Genomic DNA, 27797 nt, shown 5'->3' on the forward strand with positions numbered 1-27797 from the left:
ATCAGTTTTTATCTGATAAAAAACAGATGGCTTCTGTAGCCATAAGATTTTTGGTATAAATAGGATCTATACACTGCACTTAAAATATGCAGTGCCTGGGCTGGGTGCAGTGGCTCATGCCTGTAATCCCAGCACTTTGGGAGGCCGAGGCAGGTGGATCACTTGAGACCAGCCTGGACAACATGGTAAAACCCTGCCTCTACTAAAAATACAAAAAATTAGCCAACATGGTGGTGGATGCCTGTAATCCCAGCTACTCTTGAGGATGAGGCAGGGGAATCGCTTGAACCTGGGAGACAGAGGTTGCAGTGAGCAGAGATAGCGCCACTGCTCTCCAGCCTGGGTGACAGAGCAAAACTCCAGCTCCAAAAAAAAATGCAGTGCCTGGCAGCACAGTGTAAATATCCAAGGTTACTGGGGCCATTATTTAGACCCTTATGTGGAAAGAGTTCTGGTATATATTTAAATGTTATACATGTAAAGAGTCCTGATGTACATTTAAGTATTAAGTGTATATTTTAAATGTGTACTATGCCATATTAAATGTGAATTCATTTAAAGAGTGTAAAGGCCATTAGTCTTTAACTGTTTCCAGTTTAAGCCATCCAGTTTCAATTGGCCTTCGCTGTGACTTAGGATTCCTTTGGTACATCAATTCTGACCATGCTTCACACAATAATTAATCTAAAGTCTTCATTCTTTCCCAGGCTAATCCAAGAAGACTCTAGAATTAGAGAGACTAAAGACATTCATTTCTGTTTTGCACTGATAATAAAATATGAAACATTTTTCTTTAATAGAAAATCGGGGATAGTAAGTGATGTTGGAAATAGTGTTGGGCTTTACCTTCTTTCTGAGTAGGGTACTCTAACCATAATCATTGATCTTAAAAACTTGGAGAGGTTGACGGATCATATAAATCCTGCATCTAACCCACACAGAGAGCTGAGACATTTCAACTTTGGAATATTTTCAATTAAGCCTCTGTGTCCTGCCTTAGTAATTCCATAATTTAATATAGGCTCTAACTTCCCAAATCTAAGTTATTTCATATAGTAAGCACAAATTGAGCTGATTGCTTGACACTTGGCATTTCTGCATCAGCCTCTCTGGGCTATCTGTCACTCTGTCACTTGTCTTGGGGGTAACCACTTCTTCCCCACCTCTAGACATTAGTGGAGTTTAACATCTGAGTGCAGTCATGGAAAGAGTGACTGTGGGCATACCCTGAGGTGTGCTCCCTGAAGAGCAACATTAGAGTTTGAACACCGGGGCATGGAAGGGAAAGAGTTCACTAAAATAATCTAGCCAGTCCAAATGAAGAGGAAAATAACAACAACAAAACCCAGAGCAGGGAGACAAGTACGTATCTTATGTGATCCTCCTTCTTAGACATGATGGTTGATCCGGAGATGGGCAAAATACCAAAGCAGGGCCCAAAAAAGCTTTCCCTGACATGTTTTATGATGGGATATGTTGGGTAAGATTTCTCTCCTCTCTTTTTGAGAGGATCTGGGGATGTGAGCTTAGGGCTGCTGGCAGCCATGTCGCCCATCCTACACAGAAACTTCCTGCAGTGGGAAAGAACAAAGCCGACATGCAGGAGAGAAATAGAGCAAGAGGCAAAGGGTGAGGAGCAAGACCAAGAGAGAAAGCATGCAAGAAACAGCTGGGCTCTGCTATTTGTATATGGACACAAATTCTAGTTTGGGATAACCTGATTCTAGTTATCCCAAAGGCCAGCTTCAGTGCCTCTCTTCTTGTGTTATAGCTACTATAAGCCAAGCACATTTCCTCTTTTCTGTTACATAAACTAATTGGAATTGAGATTCTATTACTTTCATACAAAGTCCTAGCTTTAAAACATTCTATTTCTTATTTGTCTAGCCTCAGAAAAATCTCTAGCGTTTACAGTGAAAAAATAGAACTTTCTCTTCCTAGAGCTCTTAACTGTGAGCCAAAGAGAAATACTGACAGAGAGCTCACATGTGAGAGTCCACAAAACATTCTAATTTTTGTTTTAATGACTGTGTAATTCCATTTTTATTTTAGTTCTCAAATGAGTGAATTCCATCATTCATCATATAATCATCTATTGATGTTTTTCCATGTGTAAGGAGCAGAAGTAAATAAAATAACTCCCCTTAACTTCAAGAGGCTTACAATTTAGTATAACCACGCTAGCAAATGCATGTCAGGGCATTGTCCTAAGTTTAACTTGTTAATTCCTTTAATGCCCACAACAATCCTGTAAAACAGGCATAATTATTGCCTTCTTTTTATGAAGGATGAGACCAAGCCACAGAGACTGTGCATAACTTGTCCACTGTCCCACAGCTCAGGAATGATGGAGCTAGGGTGTAAAACCTGAGATGTGAGGCCCTAGAGCCCAAGCTCTAAACCTCTGCTGCCTTTTCTAGTACTAAAGACTCAAACTTTATAATAAGGAGTCTTTATATAAGAAAATATTTGAGGTGATGGATATCCTAATACCCTGATTTGATCATTACACATTGCATGCATGTATCAAAATATCACATGTACTTCATAAATATGTATAATTTTTATATATCAAAAAATTAAAGAGAAAGTATAATCATACTTAATAAATCATATTAAATTCTTTATATAGTAAGTTTCAGAGGTACTAGATCCACTTAATTGTACCTGTATAAAATGAATCTACAAGTTGTTAAGCTATTTACTTATGGAGAAATACCCATAACATGGCAGTAAATAGGTTTATTTACATGTTTAGCAATTAAAGCTTCTTCTCATGAACACAAGGCTCCTTAGTGTTTTCTAACACTTAACCACTGTTTTTTCTGATTCCAGAGAAGATACATTTATTTTAAATATACAAAAAATACAGAAAGTTTTAAATTACTCATAATTCCATCATTCACATATATCCATTGATAATATTTATTATCCATTTCATGTTATAATCTTATCATTTTATGTTAGGTAGAACAGCAATACCAGCAAGTTATATTTCTCTATTTATTTCAAATAGGAGAATGTTGATTTTAATACATTATAGAGTTTCTATTCCAATTTAGATTCACAGAGATGCTTTTCAGTATATTATTGGGTTTTTTTTCTATAATTTCCATTGAGATTGGTTGACGCAACACCAAGCTACATTAACATAATTCCTAGAAACTAAGAGTGAGCACTAATTGTATATTTTACAGCTATTATACCTCATTTAATTTAATTGCTGGATACCCATAAGCAGGGAAAATAGGCCACTGCTTATTTAAGAAGCATCAACCAAATTCCTTTTCTTCAAAAAATAATTCTCCTTACCTCCTGTCTGAAATATAACTTTAAAAAATAGACTCGCCTGATATTTAAAGGGATTTGATTCTTAAGATTGTGTTATTAAAATGTGAGTACTCTGAAATCTTAATAACCCTAACTAATATCAACCAATGTCAACATGTAAACTGGAAATAGTTGAGTTAGTGCTCTGAAAAGAAACCAGTTTCTGGGAGTGAGGAGAATGAGAATGGAAGTTTAATAGTCAAGTGGCCTGGGTTCACATCCTGCCTCTACCATGGTCTGATTGTATTTAACTTCTCTGTACCTCAGTTTCCATGTCTGAGGAGCAGGCAACATTATTAATAATTATTTTCATTGATTGTTGTTACTATTAGTGATCATAGGTCAGCATTAGATGAGTTAATACATGTAAGATGCCAAGAATGTTATCTTATTGAATATATTTTTAGTGCCCACTATGGGCAGGGCACTTAAAGGTGCTAAAGATTCAGCAGTGAGCAAAAGAGATTAGGGGAAAAAAGCCTCTGACCAAACAGTTTGTATTCTGCTGGAGTGAGAAAGACAATAACCAAATAAGTAAATATATAGTATGATAGATAGTGATGAATGTTGTGGAATGGGAGAAAAAAAAAACGAAAGAGGATAAGAGTGTCAGTTTGAAAATAGAGTTCAATGTTAAATAGGGTGTTAAGGGAAAGCCTTGCTAAAAAGATGATTCTTGAGCAATCATGTGAAGGAGGAGGAGAGAGTAAGCCCTGTGACTATCCAGGGAAAGGGAATTCTATGCAGAGAGAAGAGACAATGGAAAGGTCTGAAAAATCTGCAGTGGTGGATAATGCAAAATAACTCTGATATTTAGAAACTCTGAAATGTATATGGGCTATGGACCATGCCTATTCAAAAAGAATGTAGCCAGTTAAGAAGGTAAGCATTGAGTTAGGGAAATCAACCGGCATGATAGCATGAGGAGCTTTGCTGACCCACTTTCCAGTGAAACTGGTTAAAATTTTAAAGACAAAACAAAAAATCAGCCATTCAAAATATCTGGAAATGGTCCTAAGGGCAAGTGGCAAGTGAAGAAACAAATATTCAGTAAACTCTGTAGTTATTTCTTATCTTTTGCTAGCTTTGGTATTTGTTTGCTCTTGGTTCTCTAGTTCAGTTAGTTGCGATGTTAATTTTTTTCAATTAAAAATGATTTATTGAGAACATGCTATGCACAAAATGAAAGAGGCAAGGTTTCAAAAACATTCACATGTCCAACGAGCCTGGCTGAGCTCCTCCCAATGCCAGGTATATATACTGGAGTCTGCAGAAATAAAGAAAATCATTCCCAGTGACTACACTAAATCCCACCAAGGAGACAAATCCAAAAAACAATTAAAATACAACAACATAGTATATTGTGAATCATGCAGTGATAGAGGCAGGTCTAAGTGTTATGAAAACACTCTAAGTAGGGCAATCATTTAATTCATCATTAAACCAGAACGCTTTGAAAGTAGAAGGGGGCATTATCAATAATTGTACTGTGGCAATGGGCATAAACTGGGACTGTTCCTGGACAAACCAGGATGAATATCATCCTAGTTGTAAGGAATAAAACTGGGGAGAGGCCAGGCATGGTGGCTAATGCCTGTAATCCCAGCACTTTATTTACTTTTTATTATTATACTTTAAGTTCTAGGGTTTATGTGCACAATGTGCAGGTTTGTTACATATGTATACATGTCCCATGTTGGTGTGCTGCACCCATTAACTTGTCATTTACATTAGGTATATCTCCTAATGCTATCCCTCCCCGCTCCCCCTACCCCACAACAGGCCCCGGTGTGTGATGTTCCCCTTCCTATGTCCAGGTGTTCTCATTGTTCAATTCCCAGCTATGAGTGAGAACATGCAGTGTTTGGTTTTTTGCCCTTGTGATAGTTTGCTGAGAATGATGGTTTCCAGCTTCATCCATGTCCCTACAAAGGACATGAACTCATCCTTTTTTATGGCTGCATAGTATTCCATGGTGTATATGTGCCACATTTTCTTAATCCACTCTATCATTGATGGAAATTTGGGTTGGTTCCAAGTCTTTGCTATTGTGAATAGTGCTGCAATAAACATACGTGTGCATGTGTCTTTATAGCAGCATGATTTATACTCCTTTGGGTATATACCCAGTAATGGGATTGCTGGGTCAAATGGTATTTCTAGTTCTAGATCCTTGAGGAATTGCCACACTGACTTCCACAATGGTTGAACTAGTTTACAGTCCCACCAACAGTGTAAAAGTGTTCCTATTTCTCCACATCCTCTCCAGCACCTGTTGTTTCCTGACTTTTTAATGATGGCCATTCTAACTGGTGTGAGATGGTATCTCACTGTGGTTTTGATTTGCATTTCTCTGATGGCCAGTGATGATGAGCATTTTTTTCATGTGTCTGTTGGCTGAATAAATGTCTTCTTTTGAGAAGTGTCTGTTCATATCCTTTGCCCACTTTTTAATGGTGTTGTTTGTTTTTTTCTTGTAAATTTGTTTGGGTTCTTTGTAGATTCTGGATATTAGCCCTTTGTCAGATGAGTAGATTGTAAAAATTTTCTCCCATTCTGTAGGTTGCCTGTTCACTCTGATGGTAGTTTCTTTTGCTGTGCAGAAGCTCTTTAGTTTAATTAGATCCTGTTTGTCAATTTTGGCTTTTGTTGCCATTGCTTTTGGTGTTTTAGACATGAAGTCCTTGCCCATGCCTATGTCCTGAATGGTATTGCCTAGGTTTTCTTCTAGGGTTTTTATGGTTTTAGGTCTAACATTTAAGTCTTTGATCTATCTTGAATTAATTTTTGTATAAGGTATAAGGAAGGGATCCAGTTTCAGCTTTCTACATATGGCTAGCCAGTTTTCCCTCAATAGATGCAGAAAAGGCCTTTGACAAAATTCAACAGCCCTTCATGCTAAAAACTCTCAAAAATTAGGTATTGATTGGACATATCTCAAAATAATAAGAGCTATTTATGACAAACCCACAACCAGTATCATACTGAATGGGCAAAAACTGGAAGCATTCCCTTTGAAAACTGGCACAAGACAGGGATATCCTCTCTCACCACTCATATTCAACATAGTGTTGGAAGTTCTGGCCAGGGCAATCAGGCAGGAGAAAGAAATAAAGGGTATTCAATTAGGAAAAGAGGAAGTCAAGTTGTCGCTGTTTGCAGATGACATGATTGTGTATTTAGAAAACCCCATCGTCTCAGCCCAAAATCTCCTTAAGCTGATAAGCAACTTCAGCAAAGTCTCAGAATACAAAATCAGTGTGCAAAAATCACAAGCATTCTTATACACCAATAACAGACAAACAGAGAGCCAAATCATGAGTGAACTTCCATTCACAATTGCTTCAAACAGAATAAAATACCTACGAATCCAACTTACAAGGGATGTGAAGGACCTCTTCAAGGAGAACTACAAACCACTGCTCAACAAAATAAAAGAGGACACAAACAAATGGAAAAACATTCCATGTTAATTTGTTAACTTGAGATCTTCCTAACTTTTTGATGTGGGCATTTAGTGCTATAAGTTTCCCTCCTAACACTGCCTTAGCTGTGTCCCAGAGATTGTGGTATGTTGTATCTTTGTTTTCATTAGTTTCTAATAAATTCTTGATTTCTGCCTTAATTTCATTATTTACACAAAAGTTACACAGGAGCAGGTTATTCAGTTTCCATGTTATTGTATGGTTTTGAGTGAATTGCAGTACTATTCATAATAGCAAAGATATGGAATCAACCTAAATGCCCATCAACGATAGACCTGATAAAGAAAATATGGTACATATACACTGTGGAATACTATGCAGCCATAAAAAAGAACAAGATCATGTCCTTTGTAGGGACGTGGTTGGAGCTGGAGGTCATTATCCTCAGCAAACTAACACAGGAACAGAAAACCAAATATTACATCTTTTTCTTGTATGTGGGGGCTAAACGTTGAGAACACTGGACACATCAAGTGGAACAACACATACTGGGGCCTTTTGGAAGGTGGAGGGTGGTAGGAGGGAGAGGATCAGGAAAAATAATGGTTACTAGGCTTAATACCTGGGTGATGAAATAATCTCTACAGCAAGCCCCCATGACCCAAGTTTATCAATTTAACACACCTGCACATGTACCCCTGAACTTAAAAGTTAAAAAAAAGAGAGAATACATTGAAATAAAATAAAGATGCAATGATGGTCAAGAAAAATGAATAAATCTATGAAAATAGGTAAGAAAGGTGAGAGTCTGTGTATTTGAACAGACTGCTTCCTCCTTCTCCTCTCTTTAATCAATGACCAGAGACCCTACTCCAGCCAAGAACACAGGGCTCTCTCTCTCCACTGGGTCTCAGATAGAGTGCTTCCATCCTGAGAGGAGCAGAATTTTGGCATTTCTCATCCTTCCCCTGGCAGCTGTTGCTGAGGCTAAGTTCTAGGAATGCAGTTTAAAGTTGGACTTTCTCTTACAGACAGAGTCTTTACTTTGTGTATGGCATGCTGAGACTACTGGGACCCTGATAACCCTATTCCTGGCTCCTCAAGTGGTGGTCCCATGCCAGACAAGTTGAGAGGACCTCAGGCTGACCCCCAACACCAAGGACTCAGCTCCTACAGCAGGAGTGTAAAGCAGAGAGAAGCACTATTCTCCCTGCCTTCAGTTCCAAAGTCCCGTTTCAGAGATTTTGCCTGAGAGTTAGATCCATAAACCAGATTTTTCCTAAACTCTTCCCAAAGGAACTGACTTTATTTGCAAGAGAGTGTGAAAAATTTAACCTATGCATCATCTGAAGAACAGGAGAGATTGTGGTAAAAGGTAATGAGGAGATTTGTTAAACTAATGAGGGTATAACAAGACTGTAGGCTGCCTAGTTTGTAGGAGAAAAAGATGAATAAGACAGCCAAGAGGAGACCTCCTAGGCTTAAAACTAGTATCAAATTCTGACAAAAAATATTTCAATGTAACTATTATAAAAATGTTCACAGAGCTAAGGGAAAGCATGATTAAAGAAGTGAAAGGAGGTGTGATGACAATGTCACACCAAATTGAAAATATCAATAAAGAAATTATAAAAAATAACCAAATAAATTCTGGAGTTGAAAAATATAATAATAGAAATTTAAAGAAGGGCTCAGAAGTAGATTTGAATTTGAGTTGGTAGAGGATAGAATTTGTGAACTTGTATATAGATTAATAGAGATTATGCAGACTGAAGAACAGAGAAAGAAGGAGAAAAATGAATAGATCTTCAAAGAAATGTGGAACACTATTTGGCATGCCAACATACAAGTAATGAGAATATCAGGAGAGGAGAAAAAAGAGAAGAAAAAATATTCCAAACAATAATAGCTGAAAGCCCTCTCAATTTATTGAAAAATAATAACATGTGCATCCAGGAAGCTCAACAATCTCCAAGTAAGATAAATGCAAAGAGATTCACAAACAGACCCATTACAGTAAAAATGCTAAAAGTTAAACATGAGAGAAAATCTTGAAAGCAGCAAGATAAAATAAATGAATCAATTACATGGGAGCTGATAATAAGATTATCAGCTGATTCGTCAGCAGAAACAATGGAGGCCAAAAGGCAATAAGATAACATATTCCAAGTGCTCAAAAAAAAACCCTGTCAACCATGAATTTTATATTCAGCAAATGTGTCTTTCAAAGTTCAAGGTAAAATAGACTTTCCAAAATAAACAAAAACACAGAGAATTTGTTGCTAGCAAACCACCCTGTAAGAAATACTAAAAGAAGTTCTTCATGCTGAAAGTAAGTGACCTCAGACTGTAATTTAAATCCACACAAAGAGCAAGGGCTCCTCAGATTAATGTGCCTGAAAATAGGAATTGCTCAAAGAATGATAGAGATATGTTAACGAACACACAAGCCAAACTGAAGGGACTTCCACTGGATAAATCGGGGATAAGTTGAGCACCAAAATAAAAATATTGATTAATTGATTATAAACTATTAAATAGTAAACCATGAGCACACACTGATTAAATACATAAATTTATTGATTGATTGGAAGTGTGATGAGGAATGGGATATTAACAGTTTTAAAGCATATTTCCACCAAACATTTATTAATTACATAAAGAAAAAGAGTAAACTCTGGTAGATAATACTTAATTTAAATAATAGATATGAACTCCATAATACGGCAAACTGAAGTTACAAGCCACTATACAGTGTGAAGAACTAAACATCTTTTTGTGATATTCTGGAAAAAGAATCTTTACCTGGGCATGAGGAATCATGAGAAAACATTGGACAAATCCAAATGGAGAAACATTTTACAAAAACCCAAATTAAGGAAGTTTCTAGAAGGTAATATTCAAAAATGTCAAGACCACTATAGTGGATAAAACCTAAGAGGATAAGTCTTCCCTCCCTCTCACCTCCCTGACCCCCCCCAGTGATCCCTGCCCTTTGATGTTCATGCCTTTGTATAATCTCCTATCCTTTGGTTTGGGCAGGATCTGTGACTTGCTTTTAACCAATAAGATATGGCATAGGTGATGAAATGTCACTCCCATAATTACATTATGATTTTTATATATGTAAAATCATATAAAAAGTTATATATACATATATGTGTCTATATGTCTCTACGTGTGTGTGTGTGTGTGTATATATATATATATGTAAAACTGTAGCTTACTAACAGAGGTGCTAGAGAGACAACTCCTTACTGTCCTTGAAGAAATAAGCTGCTGAAGTAAGTGGCTATGTTGGAGAAGCCCACATGACAAGGAAACGTAGACAGCTTCTATGAGCTGAGGGTGGTGTCCAGAAGGAAACTAAAACTTCAGTACTGAAGGAGCAAAGAAATGTCTGCTAACAAGCTGAAGGAGCTTGGAAGCAGATCTTTTTTAAGTCAAGGCTCTGATGAGAACACAGCACTGGCTGACACAGGGACTTCAGCCTGGTGAGACATAAAACTCTGTTAAGCCTGATCCACAGAAATTTTAGATAATAAATGTGTGTTAAATTTTATCTTAAATAAATTTTAAGATAATACATTTAAGCTGTGAAATTTATGGTAATTTGTTATGAAGTATAGAAAATTAATAGAGTTAGAAAGTCAACAAAAGACTGAGAAGCTGTTCCAATTAAACAAAACTACAGTAATATGACAGTTAAATGCATTTAATTATTCTGAACTGGATCCTTGGGACAGTTGGAAAAACTTGAATGGGGTCTGAGTATTAGATAGTAGCAGTACATTAATGTTATTTTCTTGATTTTGATGGTTGTTTTGCAATTATGTAGAGGAAAATGTGATAGGAAGTAATAAAAAAGTATTCAAGAATGAAAAATATGTAGTGAAAGTGTTGTTTTTTTCTACACTTTGCCCAAAATGATTGACCATTTTTCTGATTAATTAAAGAAATAATGTGGTATCCTGTAGACAGAGCTAATTCAGCATTGGTTCCTTTTGCCTTCTAATGGTTAGAGAAGGGGATAAGATAGTGGGAATTAATATTTGGTGATCAGTTACTGTGTGCCACAACTGTAATATCAATGTTACATGACTTATCTAGTTCAATCCTCACAACACATGCTAAAATAAATATAACTATACCTCCTTTATAGATCAAGTAGATAAGATTCTCATCCTCAATTCTTCACTGCCTCTCTTTGCCATGTGATTTTTCAATATTTCCCACAAGAGAAAGCAGAGGCCATTTCTTCATTGAATTGATGTTGAGATTGGTCATGTAACTTACTTTGACTAAGTATATGTGGGCAGACATGATGTGAACCATAGGTTAGATGTTTGTGTGAATTAGCTTCTTTCAGCCTGTGCTTCTGCTGTTCACCATTTAAAGAATCTACCTGTACTGCTACTATTTTGAGAATAACGAAAAATGTGGAGTAGACCTAAACTTAATTTAGAGACTGAAGCCAAGCCAAACCAACCCAATCCAAGCTGAGCCCAGAACTACAATCCGCCCAAAGACTTGGTGAATGAGTAATATATGCTTATTGTCACAAGCCATTGAAATTTTGGAGTTGTTATGCAACATTATTGCAGCAATAGCTGACTGATAAACTGGCTTAAAAATCATACTCTCAGTTAATTGGTCTGTTTCACTTTAAAACTTGTCCTCTTTATTACTTACTACACTACTATAACACAATTCAGTCTAGTTATGAAAAATATTAGTGTTAATTGAAATCTTTTCAGTGTCTTGATTAACTTATTTTTGCTTCCTACATTACATATTTATATATAAATATATATACATGTATATATATTTTTATGTGTATATATGTATTTATATATGTTTATAAATATGTATAAAATATATATATGTATTTTAAACCATCATCTTTTAATAGTGTCCTTGGGCATTTATCATAAAATCTAATAAACTTGACATATCCATACTGGTAACTTTAGGACTGAGCTATCTTGGTATAGGATATATTGCTTACACTTTTTAAATGAGAAAGAGACAGTATTAGCACTCCAGGAGAATTATTTAGGATATTGCCGAAGAGTTACACTCCAAATAATTAAATTCCTAGGTGGCTCATGGGGATTTGAAAATTTTTCAGGTTAAATTCATTTGGTATAAGAGAAGCCTCTGGTACTTCATGTTGTATCCTCTCAGCTTATTTCTGATTACAGCCATGACTGTGGTGGACAGTTGATGCAAGTTTAGTCTTAGTCTGATAGTGTCCCACTTTAACCGTGCACTGTGTGTTTTTCAGCCTTTTGCCCCAGCGTCCTCTCCAAAGATACAGGAGCTTGCTGGACCCACTTGCAAGGGAAGCCTGGAAGTTGGGGAGTTAATGCCTTCACAGCACTCTCAACCAGTGAGGCATGAGGTTAGTGGACAAATGCTCTAGCTTTCTGCCATTGGGTGGGCCATTCTGGAAGGCATTCTACTTATTTCTCAAAGGTCCAGGTGTAATTTCTCAAAGGTCCAGCCACCTTTGCTGAGCAAATGCCATGATAACCTTTTATTGATAGCTTTTATTTCCCTGCCCTGCTCTCTTTACTCTTTCACCCTGCCTCCCAGGGTCATCTCCCAAGTAAACTATCTGCACCCAAATACTTCTTAGGCAGGAACCCAAACTAAGACAGAGGCATTTCCTAGAAGTTTAGGAACAAATACTTCCCTTTTAAACCCCTGTCATGGCAGGGGAGATTAGAAAGGCAAGCTTAGAGCTCACTGGGTATGCCCTCGTGTTTTGTTACTTGCGTCACATTGCCAGATGGCCATTTGGTACCAGGAGTGCACCCTGCCACACACTGACCTTGAAAAGGATCTGGACCACATTCCCAGTTATTGGCAGGTACTTACCTTTGTTTTTAATTGAGGGGACATGTTGCTGTGACACAGAACAGCAGTGAGGAGGAATGACCTTTAGTGCTCAAAGCCTGACTATGACTCAGCAGATACCTTTGGGCCTGTTGCTAAACCTCAGTTTACACTTCTGGAAAGTGAGGATAATAATACCAACCTCATTAATTTGTTGTGAAGATAAAATGAAAATCATATAAGTGTAAGGTTTTATAGATTGTAAAAGACCTTAAAAAATATTGGAGTCCCCATTGCATATTCATTATGAACATCAGGGGTAAAACTACTTGAGTCCAACTTGCTAGTTATGTAACTTTGGGCAGGTTACTCTTTGTACCTATTTCCTCTTCTTTCAATGAAGATAATGACAGTACCTACTTCAGAGGGTTCTTGAGAAGATAAAATGAGATGATAAAATTCGTGTAAAGAATTTAAATGGTACCTGAAACATGGTTAATAAATATTAAGTATTATTATTAATAAATGTTAAGTATTATTAAATGTTGTGTAAACAAGTTATTGAGTGCCTGAAGTAGGCAAAGTTCTGTGCAGGAAACAATATTGTTGTGTCGTGTTGTGTATTGTATTGTAAGCATCTGATGTTACTTACCTTGATAAATATAGCCCTTATTCAAATATGTACAATACCAAGCAGTCTGTACAGAAAGCTGATGGAAGGCTAGAGTTGAGCAGAGCAGGCACTGAAGGATGGTTACTATTTTGACATATGGAGATGCAGACTGGGTGTTTTGGTTAGCAAGAGGTACAAAAGCAAAGGCACAGACATAGGAATGCCATGGGATTTAAGGCTAGAGAAGTGTGTTGGGTCTAGATTGTAGAGTTCAGAATTGCAGGCCCTGGAGTCTGGATTCTCTCCAGAGAGCAGGAGAGAGCCACTGAAGGACTTTTGAGCAATGTGATGTGAACAGACCACCACTTAAGAAAATTAACCTGATGGCGGCTTCTGTAAAAGAACAGTGGAGGGAAGGCCTAGACACCAAGAGATCAGTTGAAGGAAATGTGCAGTACTCTAGAGGTAAAGTGATAAGGGCCTGTACCAAACTAGGGCAGTGGTAGCAGAAAAGTCAAGACAGATGTGAGAGGCATATTGTTAAACAAGCCAAGAGAATGACAGATTCTTTACTGGGTACTCAGAACAGCGCTTACCTACCTGGTTCACCTCAACAGATAGCATAGTCAATATACAAATAACCAGAGACTCATACACAGGTGCACAGCACATTCATACTTATGGTATGCTTTTGTGGGGTTCACAAAAGGTAACCTTTCCACCACAAGGCTTATGTTTTATCATGCTGAAGTCCTTTGAAAGGTGACACTGGAAACATTTAAAGAGGAATTAACAATAGATAATAGCAAGTGTACACATTTCTTGAGCAGTAACTATTCCTGCTGATGAATATTCATGATGTTAGATTGACCCTGTAAACATTACTGCAGAGTCGTTGTTGAATATTATTAATATTATTATCCTTATTTTACAATTAAGAACATAATGGTTCAAAATGAGAACCTTATAAGCTCTCAAATCCTGCCCATCCTTTCAATCTTTTCGCAAATGTCATTTCCTTCCTGAGGAATTTTCAGAGCTGGGAGCAATCTGAACTCACTGAATGCTTATATTCTTTCATCATATATAGAGCTTGCATTAGAGTCATTTGTGTGTGTGTGTTATCTCATGTATTAGACTGTAAGTTTCTTTAAAATAGAGGCTTTTGTATTAATTTTTGTATTCCCCATAGAATCCTAGTGCCTGACACATAGTAGGGGGCTCAATAAATGTTTGTAGAATTGATTAAAGTGTGAACACTGAAAAGCCCGAGTCTGCTATGGATATGTTTATTTGGATGTATAATTGGTAGTTTCCCCATGGATCCCTTCAAGAGTGTGTTGATACCTTAGCAGCTTTTTGAAGTTATGGTGCATTTAATTAAATGTGTTATCTTTTTAGAGTTCTTGTACCAAGAAAATAGATTGCATATTATAATGTATTCATTGTTCATTCCAAAAAAAGACCTATGCATCTGTTTAAGTATTCAGTTAACAAAGATACCAGAGATGAGAAATAACAGGTGTTCCAAGTAATTACCAATTCTAGTCAACCAAAAATTAGATATTTAAAAATCTTCTCTTTTCTATTTCATATTCTTTTTTTTTCCTTTTGATCAGAAGTGATTCCTTCCGAGATAATTCCACATGGTTCTGTTTTTCTTATTGTCTTGACATTGTGTAAGAATTTGAAAAAGAATGTTGCAATCTGTTTCTCTGAACTGTGGTTTATCAAGAGGATCTGTTTTAAGCCAAAGAGAGTTTTCTTGTATGGGATCATGCCAGGAGATTGTGTGCACCTTGCAGGCAAATGGAGGACTGCAGCCTCATGGAATTGTGCTGCTGTGGGGGCTGTAGGCTCCTGTCCCTCTTGGAGGGTGGATACTCCATGCCTTGTATCATAAAGCTTTTAGCTGCCAGCATCTGCTAGGCTTTGGAATACCCAACTCTGATTTTCTGGGAGGCTTTTATGGTATTACGGCACTGTTTCTCAAGTAGGGTTGATCATAAGACCCACTTTGGTTGCTTGTAAAAATGTTAAATCTCAAGCCTTGCTCTAGAAAGAAACTGCAGGAGAGGGGCCTAGAATATCTGTTTTTTGTTTTTGTTTTTGTCAAGCACCTCAGACAAGTCTTATGATCAGGCAAATTGAAACACTTTCATATACTGGCCTAAAATAACTGGCTGCAGTAACTTACACTTAACTGGCCATGTGAATCTTTTCTTTTTCTTTTTTTCTTTGAGACCGGTCTCACTCTTGTCACCCAGGCTGGAGTGCAGTGGTGCTCACTGCAACCTCTACTTTCCAGGCTCAAGCAATCCTCCCACCTCAGCCTCCCAAGTAGCTGGAACTATAGGTGCATGACACCACACTTGGCTAATTTTTATAGCAACAAGGTCTCACTATATTGCCCAGGCTGGTCTCAAACCCTTGGGTTCAAGTGACCCTCCTGCTTTGTCTGGCAAAGTGTTAGGATTTCAGGTGTGAACCACCGTGCCCAGCCCCATGTAGTCTTAAGCAACTTAAATCCCCTCTCTAATTTAGTTTCCTCAACCACAAAATGGGGATAATTATAGTACCTACCTATTGTTAGGATTTTAGAGAGGATTAAAGTAAATGATAACGTATGTTAAATACTTAGCAAAGCACCTGGGACAGAGTAAGTACTCAATAAATGTCAGCTATATAGTGAACTCTTCTCCCCTATTATTATATCAGCAATCTTGCCTTCTAGAGGATGTTTATGTACATCCGTAGTTCACTTTACTCAGCAGGAAATCTTTCCTGTCTAATTTGAAAAGATTCTTTGAGGATCCCCTGGGAGATCACAGTATTTTAGGATTGGAAAGGACTTAGATGCCTTATAATCTAGTACCCCAATTTTGTTTGCTCATTTTTGGTTTACTCCTTCTTCATTCTCAGTTAACTTCCAATTCATGTGTAGTTGAAGCTTGTCCTTCAAGGACAATCACCCTTCTACCTGGGAACCTGGATAACCTTCCAGACAGAGCCCTCTCATGCCCAGAAAAGGCCCTGCTCTGCTGTTCCTTTGATGGTTAGAAGGTTTGCCCTTCCGGCAAACATAGCTGCTTTGCCTCCCTTGCCCAAAGAGAAGTTCTATGAATGCTTGTCCTGAATTTTAAAAACCAACATGTCTTCCTCACTATTAGCCATCTAAGGGTTAGTCTTACTAAGTTTTTGTTGTTTGTCTAGTTCTCTGTCTACTTAGATAAACCTGAATCAGTGTTATCTTTATTAGACTATGTATTCTTGAAAGTCAAAGATTTCCATTTTTTCCATTGCCTTCTGGAAAAATTCTAATTTGTGTCTAATTACATAATAAAGGCACAAAAACATGATGCCAATGCTGATCATAAATACTTAGACTATTATAATGTCTTTGTCTCAGTAAAATTCTTTTGGTCCTGTGATTCCATCTCATTTTAAAGACAATTTAATGCACAATTAATCTTTGTCCCCTGCATTTCTCCAATTTTAAGAACCACTTCTTTGTGTGTGCTAATTTGTCAAGCAAAACTTTAACAAACACCTCCTGGAAATTTAGAATAGAGAATTTTGAGGCATTCATTTGATTTTCTTGGCATTTACTTCCTTAAAGAAGTCAAAAAATTATCGAAGCATGACTTTTTCATTCCAGAGACTGCATTGGCTATCCTTAATCAAGCTGTGCTTTTCTCAGTGTTCCGCATTTAATCTCCTAAAATACTTCCTAAGACTTTGCCCCCTACAATGGAATCAAAACTAAATGGTCTGTAATTTCCTCAAGTGTTCCCAGATCCTGTTGTAAATAATGACATTGTGCTGGCCACTTTCCAGTCTGAATGAAGTGACCTTGTAAAAATGTCTGCTTACTCTTCTATAACGTCTTTTTCTACTTTCTGTAGGGCTCTTGGATAGAGCTTGGCAAACAATACCTATTCCAAGAAACACCATTCTTCACCTCAGTCATGTTATTTCCTTCATATAGGCAGCACCGTATCCAGAGCTAAAAGACTTATGCTTAAAAGTTAATTAGTATTTTAAAATAAGGAATTATAGGTACACTGTGGTAGAAGGCCAACCTGTATGACCTATGAATATTTGAATTGATAGGAAGAAAATCTATTGTGGTTTGTAAACTCTTCATGAAAATGTTGAACTTCCATTCAATCATTAGATAGCTTTTATTGTATTCCCGTTCAATATCTTTTTTTAATAAAAAAGAAAACATTTCCTACTTTATAACACAAAACATTTAAAATTAGTTATTCCAAGCTGGCAGTTAGAAAAGGAGTATTTCACCCTCTTGGTAGAGACAGTTGTTCTTTCTGAGCAATTCCATTGTATTCAAATGAGAAATACGTGATTTCTGGTTATACCAATGCTTTCCCCCTCTTCACCCCAAAGAGGATCAGGACATCTGGCATTGCCTAGGAAAAAGCAGCTAAACTCACTGAAGGGGCAGGGTACTTCTCACATGAAGACAGACTAAAAATACAAAAACCTACTAGTGTGAAATAACAAAAGCTGAAAGGGGAGAAATAACTAGGACCTCTGAATCCTAAGCTATGTGGGACCACCGGCTAGACAAGCTAATTAGAATTTGCAACCCCCATCTTTTATGGCCCACATGAGCATACGAGTTTTATGAATTAGATACAAGTTACTGCAACTAAAAGAAGTTAAATAGATGGAGATATTGGTAGTGTTCAACCCAATGGCAGTGATTTTGTTATTTTCTTTAAGAAAAACCAAAGGGTAATAAATTTATGGGAGCATTTTGGACTTGATAAATCAAATCAAAATTTAAAAACATTCTTGGAAGTAATAAAGCTAACAAATAGACCAGCAAAATTTTTTCTTCATAAAATAAGAGCAAAATAACTATTTAAAAAATGACTGTTTCTGATTTTTGGCAAAGTGATTACCTTTGCTTGTGCTTTCATAAGTATAAACATTACATGCATTTGTGGGGGCCAGTGTGTACTCTTTTACCTTCCCTTGGCATTGCTCATCTCTATCAAACACCTACAACACAGTGTGCTCCATTATAGGAGACTGGCAGCACGGTTCTATTTAATTAACTAATTGGATGACTCATCCTACACCTAAATTAGCATTATTAGGTCTTTTATAATGATTGTTGAAGCATTGTAAATTAATTTTCTTACTGGCTATAACCATTATTTGCTGCTATCACAATATTAAGAGATAATCCATGCACAGTGGGAAATCTCTATGGGCAGAAAATGAATGTGGTCATCCTTGGATCACCAATTAGGAAACCTATTGTGTGGCAAAAACATCATTTCTATGCTGTAATATGATCAAATAACCATTAATTACCTTCACTAGTAAGAATTACCTTCTTTGTTGGAGAAGTATTGCATTATATATTATAGTTCAAAATGTGAGGAGAAACCAGCAACAAAAACATCAATTTCTAAAAATGATACATGTAATCTAAATCATATTAACCTAACATGCTACATGTCAGGTTAAATTAGCATAAGCTTTGTTACAGAACCTGAATAATATAGCTTATCTCTTAGCCTTTAGATGTATTGATTAAATAGGTCATCCTCACCTGTCTACAAATACAAATATAATCAAACTGCACTGTTCTCTAGGGAACTGAATGGCAAAAAAACTCTAGTAAGTGTCCAGTCCAGGCCTGTTTCCTTGTCTGATACAGAGATGGCAGAATAAAGATAAGCAAGTCCCTGCAGCCTGGTGTGTGACTGTGTGTGTGTGCATGTGTGTGTTTGTGTCTATATGCATAAATATGCATACTTCCTATGGACAGAATCCAGGAGCTTTCATGAGATTCTAAGGGGATCCGTGACGGACTCCTTGCCCCTCCAAAGTGTGCTGACTTAAAAGCTTTATGGAAGCAGCCACTGTGCCAGACTCCTTCTGCATGATTTCACCGTTCAGCAGCCATGAATGAATGCGAGTGCCAACCTGAGGTCTGTCTTGCTTAGCTTGGCCGTTACAGCCTCCCTGGGCAGAGGTATGGTGTGATGGTCAAGAGAGGGAGCCCTACATTAGACTCTAGGGCATGTTCCTAACTCCTACCCTTTATAAGTTGTGCCACCTTAGGCAAGTTACCCTAGCTTCTTTGTGGCTCAATTTTAAGACATTACTCACCTCAAAAGTTTGTCATGACTGTGTATATTCTCAGAGTGAATATAAACCAGAAACCGTAAAATGAAAGTCTAATACATTTGGCTACACAAAATTAAAATCGCTGCAGGACTATAATGATCATAGATAAAAATGATACAAAATGATATATTTATTTTAAAATAATTCAACAGGGCAGCAGAAGAGAAGCAGTGTGGTGGGGGTGGGGGATGGGTATTAAATGAATTAGGTTTTTTATATATTTTAATAATGCTGGGTAGGTATTTGGACCATAAGAACTTATTAAGCTATTCTTTCTATTTTGTGTATGTTTGAAATTTTCTGACTAAAATATTTAAAAGTAAAAATAAAGCATTAAAAGACCATAGACAATATCAGAAGAATAATGACAAATTAAAGAAAAAGATATAAGATATATAACACCTAAGGGACTAATTTCCCTAATATATAAAGAAGCCAACAGATCAATAGGAAAAAGAACAACAAAACGACATTTTTAAAAGAGAAAATGGCTAGGCACAATGGCCTTTTTCTGTATTGCCAACACTTTGGCAGGCCAAGGCAGGAGGATCACTTGAGACCAGGAGTTCAAGACCAGCTTGGGCAACATAGCAAGACCCTATATCTGAAAAAAATAAAAATAATAAGTTAGCTGGGCATGGTAGCTCAAGTCTATAGTCCTAGCTACCTGGAGGCTGAGACTGGAAGACTGCTTGAACCTGGAAGGTTCAAGCTTCAGTGAGTCATGACCACAGCACTACACTCCAGCCTGGATGACAGAGTGAAACCCTGTCTCTAAAAAAGTTTAAATTAAATTAAAATTTTAAAAATAAAAATAAAAACAAAAGAAGTGCAGTCAATTTACAGAAAAGAGGAAAACTACATCAAGTAATGCTTATTTTATTTTTATTATTTTAATAAGATTTAGATATTGTTTCTTTTAATTTAAATATATTTATTATAAATTTTTATTTATATTTTTATGAACTGAAATTTTATTGTATTTAAAATACATTAAGTAATGATCATTTTATTCATAACAGGAGAAATACAAATTAAAACAACAGTGAAAGCTCACTTTTGACTGATCAAATTGACAAAGATCAGAAAATTTGATAGTACATTGTAGGTGAGTATAAAGTAGCACAACTTTTTTGGAGAGCAATTTTATAATATCTGTGAAAAGTTAAAAAGCACATTCCTATTAACTCATAAATTCTATTTCTAGGAATTAGCTTTCATATATACTTACACATGAATGCAAAATATATATCCATATACAGCAAAATGTATATGGATATTCAATACAGTTGGTTGTAACAGTAAAAGATCTGTAACGTTCTAAATATCTGTTAGGAGAGAACTGGTTAAATAGATTATAGCGCATCTGTAGAATGGAATACTAAGAAGCAGTTTTTAAAAATGAAGCAGCTTTATAATATCAGTATGAGCTTATCTCTAATACATTGAAAATGAAAAAAGCAAGAAATATAATGGTATATTCGTACATGGTCATTTGTGTAAAAACATATACATGTATATGTTTGCATATGCACAGAATATGATGTATTTCTGGAAGGATATACAAAAAATATAGCAGTGGTTGCCTTAGGAAAGGGGAAATGAGATAGGGAAAGATATAGGCATGGGAGGGAGTCTTACCTTTCACTCCATATGCTTCTGTTCTTTTAAATTTTTTTTACATGGTTACATAAATGTATTTATGTACATGTATTTTTTACATTTAAGTACTTAGAATAGTGCTGGTATGTACCAAATACTCAATAAATGTTATCTACTCATGTTACTATTATTCCACTGTTACTCCAACCACCATTTCTGGCCTTATCTTTCACTACATCCCTGCAAAACCTTTTTACAACCATTGAAGTGAATAATAACCAGTCCCCAAATATTCCATATGGTTTGCTATTTCCATGCTTATATTCATGTACTTACTTCTACTTGGAAGGCCATTTTTCCATCTTTACCTGTTGAAATTCTACTTATTCTTCAAGGTCCAATTCAAATAACACCTCCTCCTAAATTATATACTAGCCCTATAACCTTGAAATGTAATTGTGTCTCAATTTTCTTATCTGTTAAATGAGATATAATAGAAACTGTAAAGATTAAGTGTGATAAGGTGAGTAAACCTACTTATGCATTTATTCAACATCTATTTCTTGGCTGGGCATGGTGGCTTATGCCTGTATTCCCAGCACTTTGGGAAACTGAGGCAGGCAGATCGCTTGAGCCCAGGAGTTCGAGACTAGCCTGGGCAGCATCATGAGACCTTGTCTCTACAAAAAGTATAAAAATTAGCCAGGCAGTGTTCAGGAGGCTGAGGTGGGAAGATCACTTGAGCCTGGGAGGTTGAGGCTACAGTGAGTCTTGATCACACCACTGCACTCCAACCTGGGCAAGAGAGTGAGACCCTGTCTCAAAAGAAAACACGCACACACACACACACACACACACACACACCCATACCCATATATTTCTTGACCAACTATTTTATATAGGGATTACAGTATTCACTAGGGCTAGAACCACGGAAAAGTTGACAATATCTCTGTCCTCATGAAGCTCACAGTCTAGAAAGGAAATTTGAATACAGTTGATAAATTCTATGGCAGCTGTAAGCATAGGGTATGGAAGTACAGAGGAGGGGCATCTAACCAGAAAAAAAGCAAACCCATGGGAGAAATAGTTGGGTTGGAAAGAAAGTCAGAAACAAAATCAGATTTGTTTTGCTTCAGAACTTTGAGTGATCTTAAAGAATTTATTTACAAGCAGGAAGCAGCAGAAAATTTAGAAAGATTAGTCTTGATACCTCTCAGGGTCATTGGTCTCTGTGCTTCTGATAATCTAAGGAAATTCACAGAAAACCTCCAGTAGCCACCTGCTCTTTGCCCTGACAGTTCTCAAGGAAGTGGTCCTCCTGCTGCCCCAAGCCTGTCAGCCTCCATGAAACCAAGCCTTCCACACTATAATACAGAAAAGTAAAGTCTTTGACTGAAGAATCAGGCAGATCTCTAGGTAGTGTAGGTAGGAGAAATAAAAGTTGAACTTAGCTGTTCCTTTTTAAGAACCAAGGGACGGGGCCTTCCAGTATTAGGAGTTCGGACGGATACCCATCCTCAGCCCTCCAGCCTGCCCACTTTTACCAGAGGTGCCCTCCTCATCTGAGCTCCCTTTCCTCCTTCTGGTTTCCCCACCCCTCCTCATCCCAGATCTGTCTTTAAGTTCTCAGTTAGGTGACCCCAGTGCTCTCTGGGAGAAACCCTACCTCATTCCTCAGGAGGGAGCTACTTCCTGTGGCTCCTTCTCATACTTGCAAACTCAAGCAGGGCTTTAGGTTTGGTCCGGATGTGAGTTGTAGTTCCCCACTCAGTCTGTAGCATCCAGAAGACCATTTTCAGTCCCTTAAGAAAATTTACAGAATTTGATAAAATCTGCCTGCCCCACAAGTGTACAACTGACAAACTGTAATACATTCGAGCACTGAATTTTTCAGGAACATGTCTCCCCTCAGTGCCAATCCCTTAGGGCCATCAGGTTTGGCAAGCAAGCACATTGAAGATGGAGTGTGAAGTTTGTTTTTATTAAATAGAACATTGTTGGCATTTTCTTCCAAGATAAAATGGCTACATAACTAGATAATATCAACTAACAAAGATGGAGATAACAGAACATAAGGTGATATGGTTTGGGTCTGTGTCCCCATCCAAATCTCATGTTGCATTGTAATCCCTAGTGTTGGATGTGGAGCCTGGTGGTAGGCGATTGAATCATGGGAGTGGTTTCTCATGGTTTAGCACCATCTCCCTAGTGCTGTCTTGTGATAGAGTTCTCAAGAGATCTGGTAGTTCAAAAGTGTGTGGCACCTTCCCCTCCCCTCTCTGTCTCCCTTTCCGACATGTGAAGAAGGTGCTCACTTACACTTTGCCTTCTGCCATGAGTGTAAGTTTCCTGAGGCCTCCCCAACCATGCTTCCTGTACAGCCTTTGGAACTGTGAGTCAATTAAACCTTTTCTTCATAAATTAAAAAAAAAATAAGAAAATTTAACGACAGTCTAGGCTCCCCATTGGTGAGACATGTCCTCAGTGAAGTAAGTGCAACTTGTAATAACAATCATTCATCTTCCTAGACTCCATAAAGGAAAGAACATTGCTTTTGGCTTGGTTTTGACCTTCACCTTTAGGGACCACCACTACCATCAGCCCCTACCATCATTATGCCAAGAAACATTTTCCTCTTACAATTGAGACCTCACAGCTTTACAGAAGCACCAAGTTAAGCTTGTGGAAAGAATGGGTGCTAGTTCACATAGAGTAACTCCGATGAGATCCTTGTGACTCTAGAGATCCTTCTGGTGGAGGTGAAGAGAAAGTTTTGCCAGTTCATACAGCTAAAAGTTGAATAATTTATCTTTCAGGTATTTAAGTTTGGTTTGCCTTTTTGTGGGGAGGGGAGTAGAGTTTTTTTTTTTTAAAAAAAAGAAAACACAAACAAACAAAAACCCGCAAAAACAAATACATCTAAGCCAAAAATGAACCTCTGTGATTCTGCAGAAAATCCTGGAGTAGGCTCAGATATCTCCCCATGGCCTCTGCAACCATGCCCAGCTGAAACAATAGGCAAGAGAAGCTTGTATTAGTTTTGATCAAGAAGCCATGAGCTGGAGCTATGATCTGGTTCAACAGCATGCACAATCACATGGCGTTCCAGTGGCACTTGTCAGACACACCCCCAGTTTCCAGTCTGCCTTTCATTAAGTTTGAAGCCCAAAGCCTCTCTGAGCATGTGCAAGGCAACAGATTTATGCTGCCCTCTGCTGGTGAGCAGCTCTACTGCAAATCTTTTACAAGGAGGACTGAGCCTGGGCTGGTTGACTTCTTCCCTTCTCCCAGCCCCACCTCCTAGTAGACTCAAAGATAAATAACCCTGCTAGACTTAGAAGTTGAGTTCTGAGTGGGGCTGAGGTGAGAGTAGAGTGGTGGAGAATATAGATCAGGAGAAGCAGAAAGACCACAAACCAGGGATGTGTCACTATTAGAATCCAACATAGCCTGGGGGACTCATCTGTGTATTTGCTTTGTTGGGGGAAATTTTCATTTGAACTCTCTCATGACATTTGAGTTACTTAGTACTGAATGCATTTTGTGATGTATTCAGAAAATGCATTTCACTAATGTTTCCCTAATTCATGGGGGCTGCTGTTTTACCAGTCACCATGATCCTTAATCAGTGGAGTTGTATAGCATGTAGTCTGTAAAAGTGCTTAATAAAAATCATTTAATTCTAAATTACATGAGTGCACTTAACCCTAAAGATATTAAAACTGATTGTTTGATGTATTGCCATGAGTAGGTAGAAATTCAAAAATAAAAGCTTCCTGCACTTAAATCAAAGAGCACCAAGCTCATAGTCACTCGGTACAAGCACATGCATCAGTGTCATGAAGCTGGGCTATGATAAACTAACCCATTTTGGGCTTTTAAACTGTAAATATGAAGTACTTGAACTTGATCACAGATGAGATACATAAGTGAGTTTTTCTGAGCAAAGTACTGTGTGTGACCTGATAGCTTGCTAAAAGCCTATGGAGATCACCTGCCACTTATTTGCAGACTTGGTGAGGGTGGCAGTGGGACTAGCTGCTGATGTTTGGCAGGGTTAATGTGCACTGCTAGTCTAGACCCTAGGCTAGAGGCAGACCTAGTGTGGGCAAATAGGAGAGTGGGGATTTTCATTGACTGAACTGTTATCCTTGGGTTCACATTGTAGCTACATTCACACTTGCTTAACTTGTTCAGTACAGCCCTCAACACGATGCCATGTCCATGAGGAAACTTAAATCAGTCTTGATTGTGTATCACAATAAATTTTGGAGGGATATGTCTGTTAAATTTGAGGGAATCTCAATAATTTCCATGGTTTAATGAGTGTGGCAAGACAGATTATAAAATGCATACAATCTCTCATTCTCTCTTTCTATTCTACATATTAAGTATGCTTACACTGAAGCATTAAAGTTTTTTTCACAGTTAAGAGACTAGCTTTCTGGGTTTTTTAAATAAAAGCCTTCTTCTAAGTGGTTAACCACAGATGAAAAGAAAAGGAGTATCTTCTTTTCTCCTTCCCTCCATGTTAGCAATGCTTTATGTTTGACTTTCAAGGCTTCTGTGAATCCTTGAAAGAAAGGTAGAGATTTCTAGAAATATCATGGACAATATATGGATCCCATACATCCTATTGAGAACCAAGCACAGAGTTGGCTAATAAAGTAGCCATTGTCAGTTATCTATGCAGTACCTGTTGAGTGCACTATAATATGGTAGGTGGTAATGGAAGGCATCAATAAAGAAATAGAAAATAAGATACTATATTTTTGGAGAATGCAGTCTAACAGGTCTAATTCTGCTAGAAAACAAACCCTCTGTTAAATTATCCTATAAGTGCATTACTTTTATTACTCAACTATCTAAGGCAGTTTCTTTGGAAACAGACTGAATTGAAGATTGTGGGCAGGAGGTTTATTGGGAGAGTATAAGAAGTGAGAGAAGCAAGACTGGGTGGAGAAAGAAGTTGAACTACGTTGCAGTTGCAATAGAGGTGTCAGCTGGTCTGTTGGGGAGCTCTGGGGCTAGGATAGTCTTTCAGAGTGGTCTCAAGTTGAGGCAAATGAGCCTGGATTTTGTACTTCCCTGCCTTGACTGGTCATTGGATGCAGGCTTCCCCATGGAGGGAGCATAGTCTTGAGTGAGACAGTTCCCTTTGGCCCAGGGAAATTTCCAGAGAGAGAGTCAGCCTTGACGCTTCAGCAGGCAACACTCCCAGCATTTGCAGGAAATGAGGGCCGTGGTTCTGAAAGGAGGTTTCTAGGTGGTGCATGATAGCAGCAATCCCCAACCTTTTGGCGTCAGGGTCCAGTTTCATGGAAGACAATTTTTCCACAAACCAGGGAGCAGGGAGGATGGTTTGGGGATGATTCAAGTGTATTACATTTATTGTGCACTTTATTTCTATTATTATTACATTGTAATATATAATGAAATAATTATACAACTCACCATAATGTAGTATCAGTGGGAACCCTGGGCTTGTTTTCCTGCAACTACATGGTCCCATCTCAAGGTGATGGGAGACAGTGATAGGTCATCAGGCATTAGATTCTCATAAAGAACACACAACCTAGATCCATCTCATGCAAAATTCACAACAGGGTTCACACCCCTATGGGAATCTAATGCCTCTGCTGATCTGACAGGAAACAGAGCTCAGGCGGTAATGTGAGCAATGGGGAGTCGCTACAAATACAGATGAAGCTTCACTTGCTTACCTGCTGCTCACCTCCTGCTGTGCGACCCGGTTCCTAACAGGCCACTGAATGGTACCAGTCCATGGCCTGGGGATTGGGGACCCTTGCACTATAGCATCCACAATAGTCCAACCTGTGTGCTTCTTGGATTCACTTGCTTCTTACAGTAAGTTTACTTTATGTGGAAACAGCTTCTCCAGGGTTCTGGTTGGTGTTGCTTCTTGGGTACACTTACAGAAGGAAAATAGGAAAGAAATGGCAGTTCCTGCTCCTGCAGCAGCTGGTCTCAAGGATCATATCTGATACTCATTGTCTTCCTCCTCTATTACCCATTCTAGATTCCTTTCACCCTTGGCTAGCACCTCTTCTGGTCTAGGGAACTTAGTTGGTGGGATAATCTAGACTCTCAACCCTGTGGGGTATGAGCCCCTGGTCACCATGCACTTCTCAGGCCATCACTGCTGCATGTGTCCTTTTGCTGTCAAAACTAGGCAGGGGAATTCAAAAATACACCACTGCCCCTGCATCCTTTATGCCATTCTCTCCAGGATATGATAATGCTGTTGATTAATTGGCAGGTATGGAAACAGGTTCAAAGGCTTCCACTTGGCCTTCCCACCTATAATAGCTCTTACTTCACAGAAGAATGAACCAAAGTGAGAGTTCTAACTACCAAATATGTTCATTACAAATGAGCATTCAAAGACTTGCCGGCTAGGTGCAGTGGCTCATGCCTATAATCCCAGCACTTTGGGAGGCCAAGGCAGGCAGATCACTTGAGGTCAGGAGTGCGAGACCAGCCTGGCCAACATAGGAAACCCCATCTTTACTAAAAATACAAAAAATTAGCCAGGTGTGGTGGCACACACTTGTAGTCCCAGCTACTTGGGAGGCTGAGGCACGAGAATCGCTTGAGCCCGGGAGACAGAGGTTGCAGTGAGCTGAGATTGCATCACTTTATTCCAGCCTGGGTGACAGAGCAAGACCCTGTTTCCAAAACAAAACAAACAAACAACAACAACAAAAAAACAAAGACTGGCAAAATGACCACTGGCTAGGTCAGTCTCAGTGGTCCCCGAGTGAGCTAGTCAGGACCCCATTTCTTATCTAGTC

General features: G+C 38.0%; 1 long non-coding RNA gene across 2 annotated transcripts in view; it reads left to right on the top strand.

Annotated features, from left to right (window-relative positions):
- Positions 1-27797, top strand: part of LOC131381516 (uncharacterized) — a 130655-nt gene that overhangs the window by 28074 nt on the left and 74784 nt on the right. For both annotated transcript variants that reach the window (XR_009210317.1, XR_009210316.1), the window contains exon 3: positions 12043-12159. This is a non-coding gene — a long non-coding RNA (uncharacterized LOC131381516). The remainder of the gene's footprint in view (positions 1-12042; positions 12160-27797) is intronic.

This window comes from Hylobates moloch, unplaced genomic scaffold, assembly GCF_009828535.3.
Source record: "Hylobates moloch isolate HMO894 unplaced genomic scaffold, HMol_V3 SCAFFOLD_16, whole genome shotgun sequence".
Classification (NCBI taxonomy): Eukaryota; Metazoa; Chordata; class Mammalia; order Primates; family Hylobatidae; genus Hylobates; species Hylobates moloch.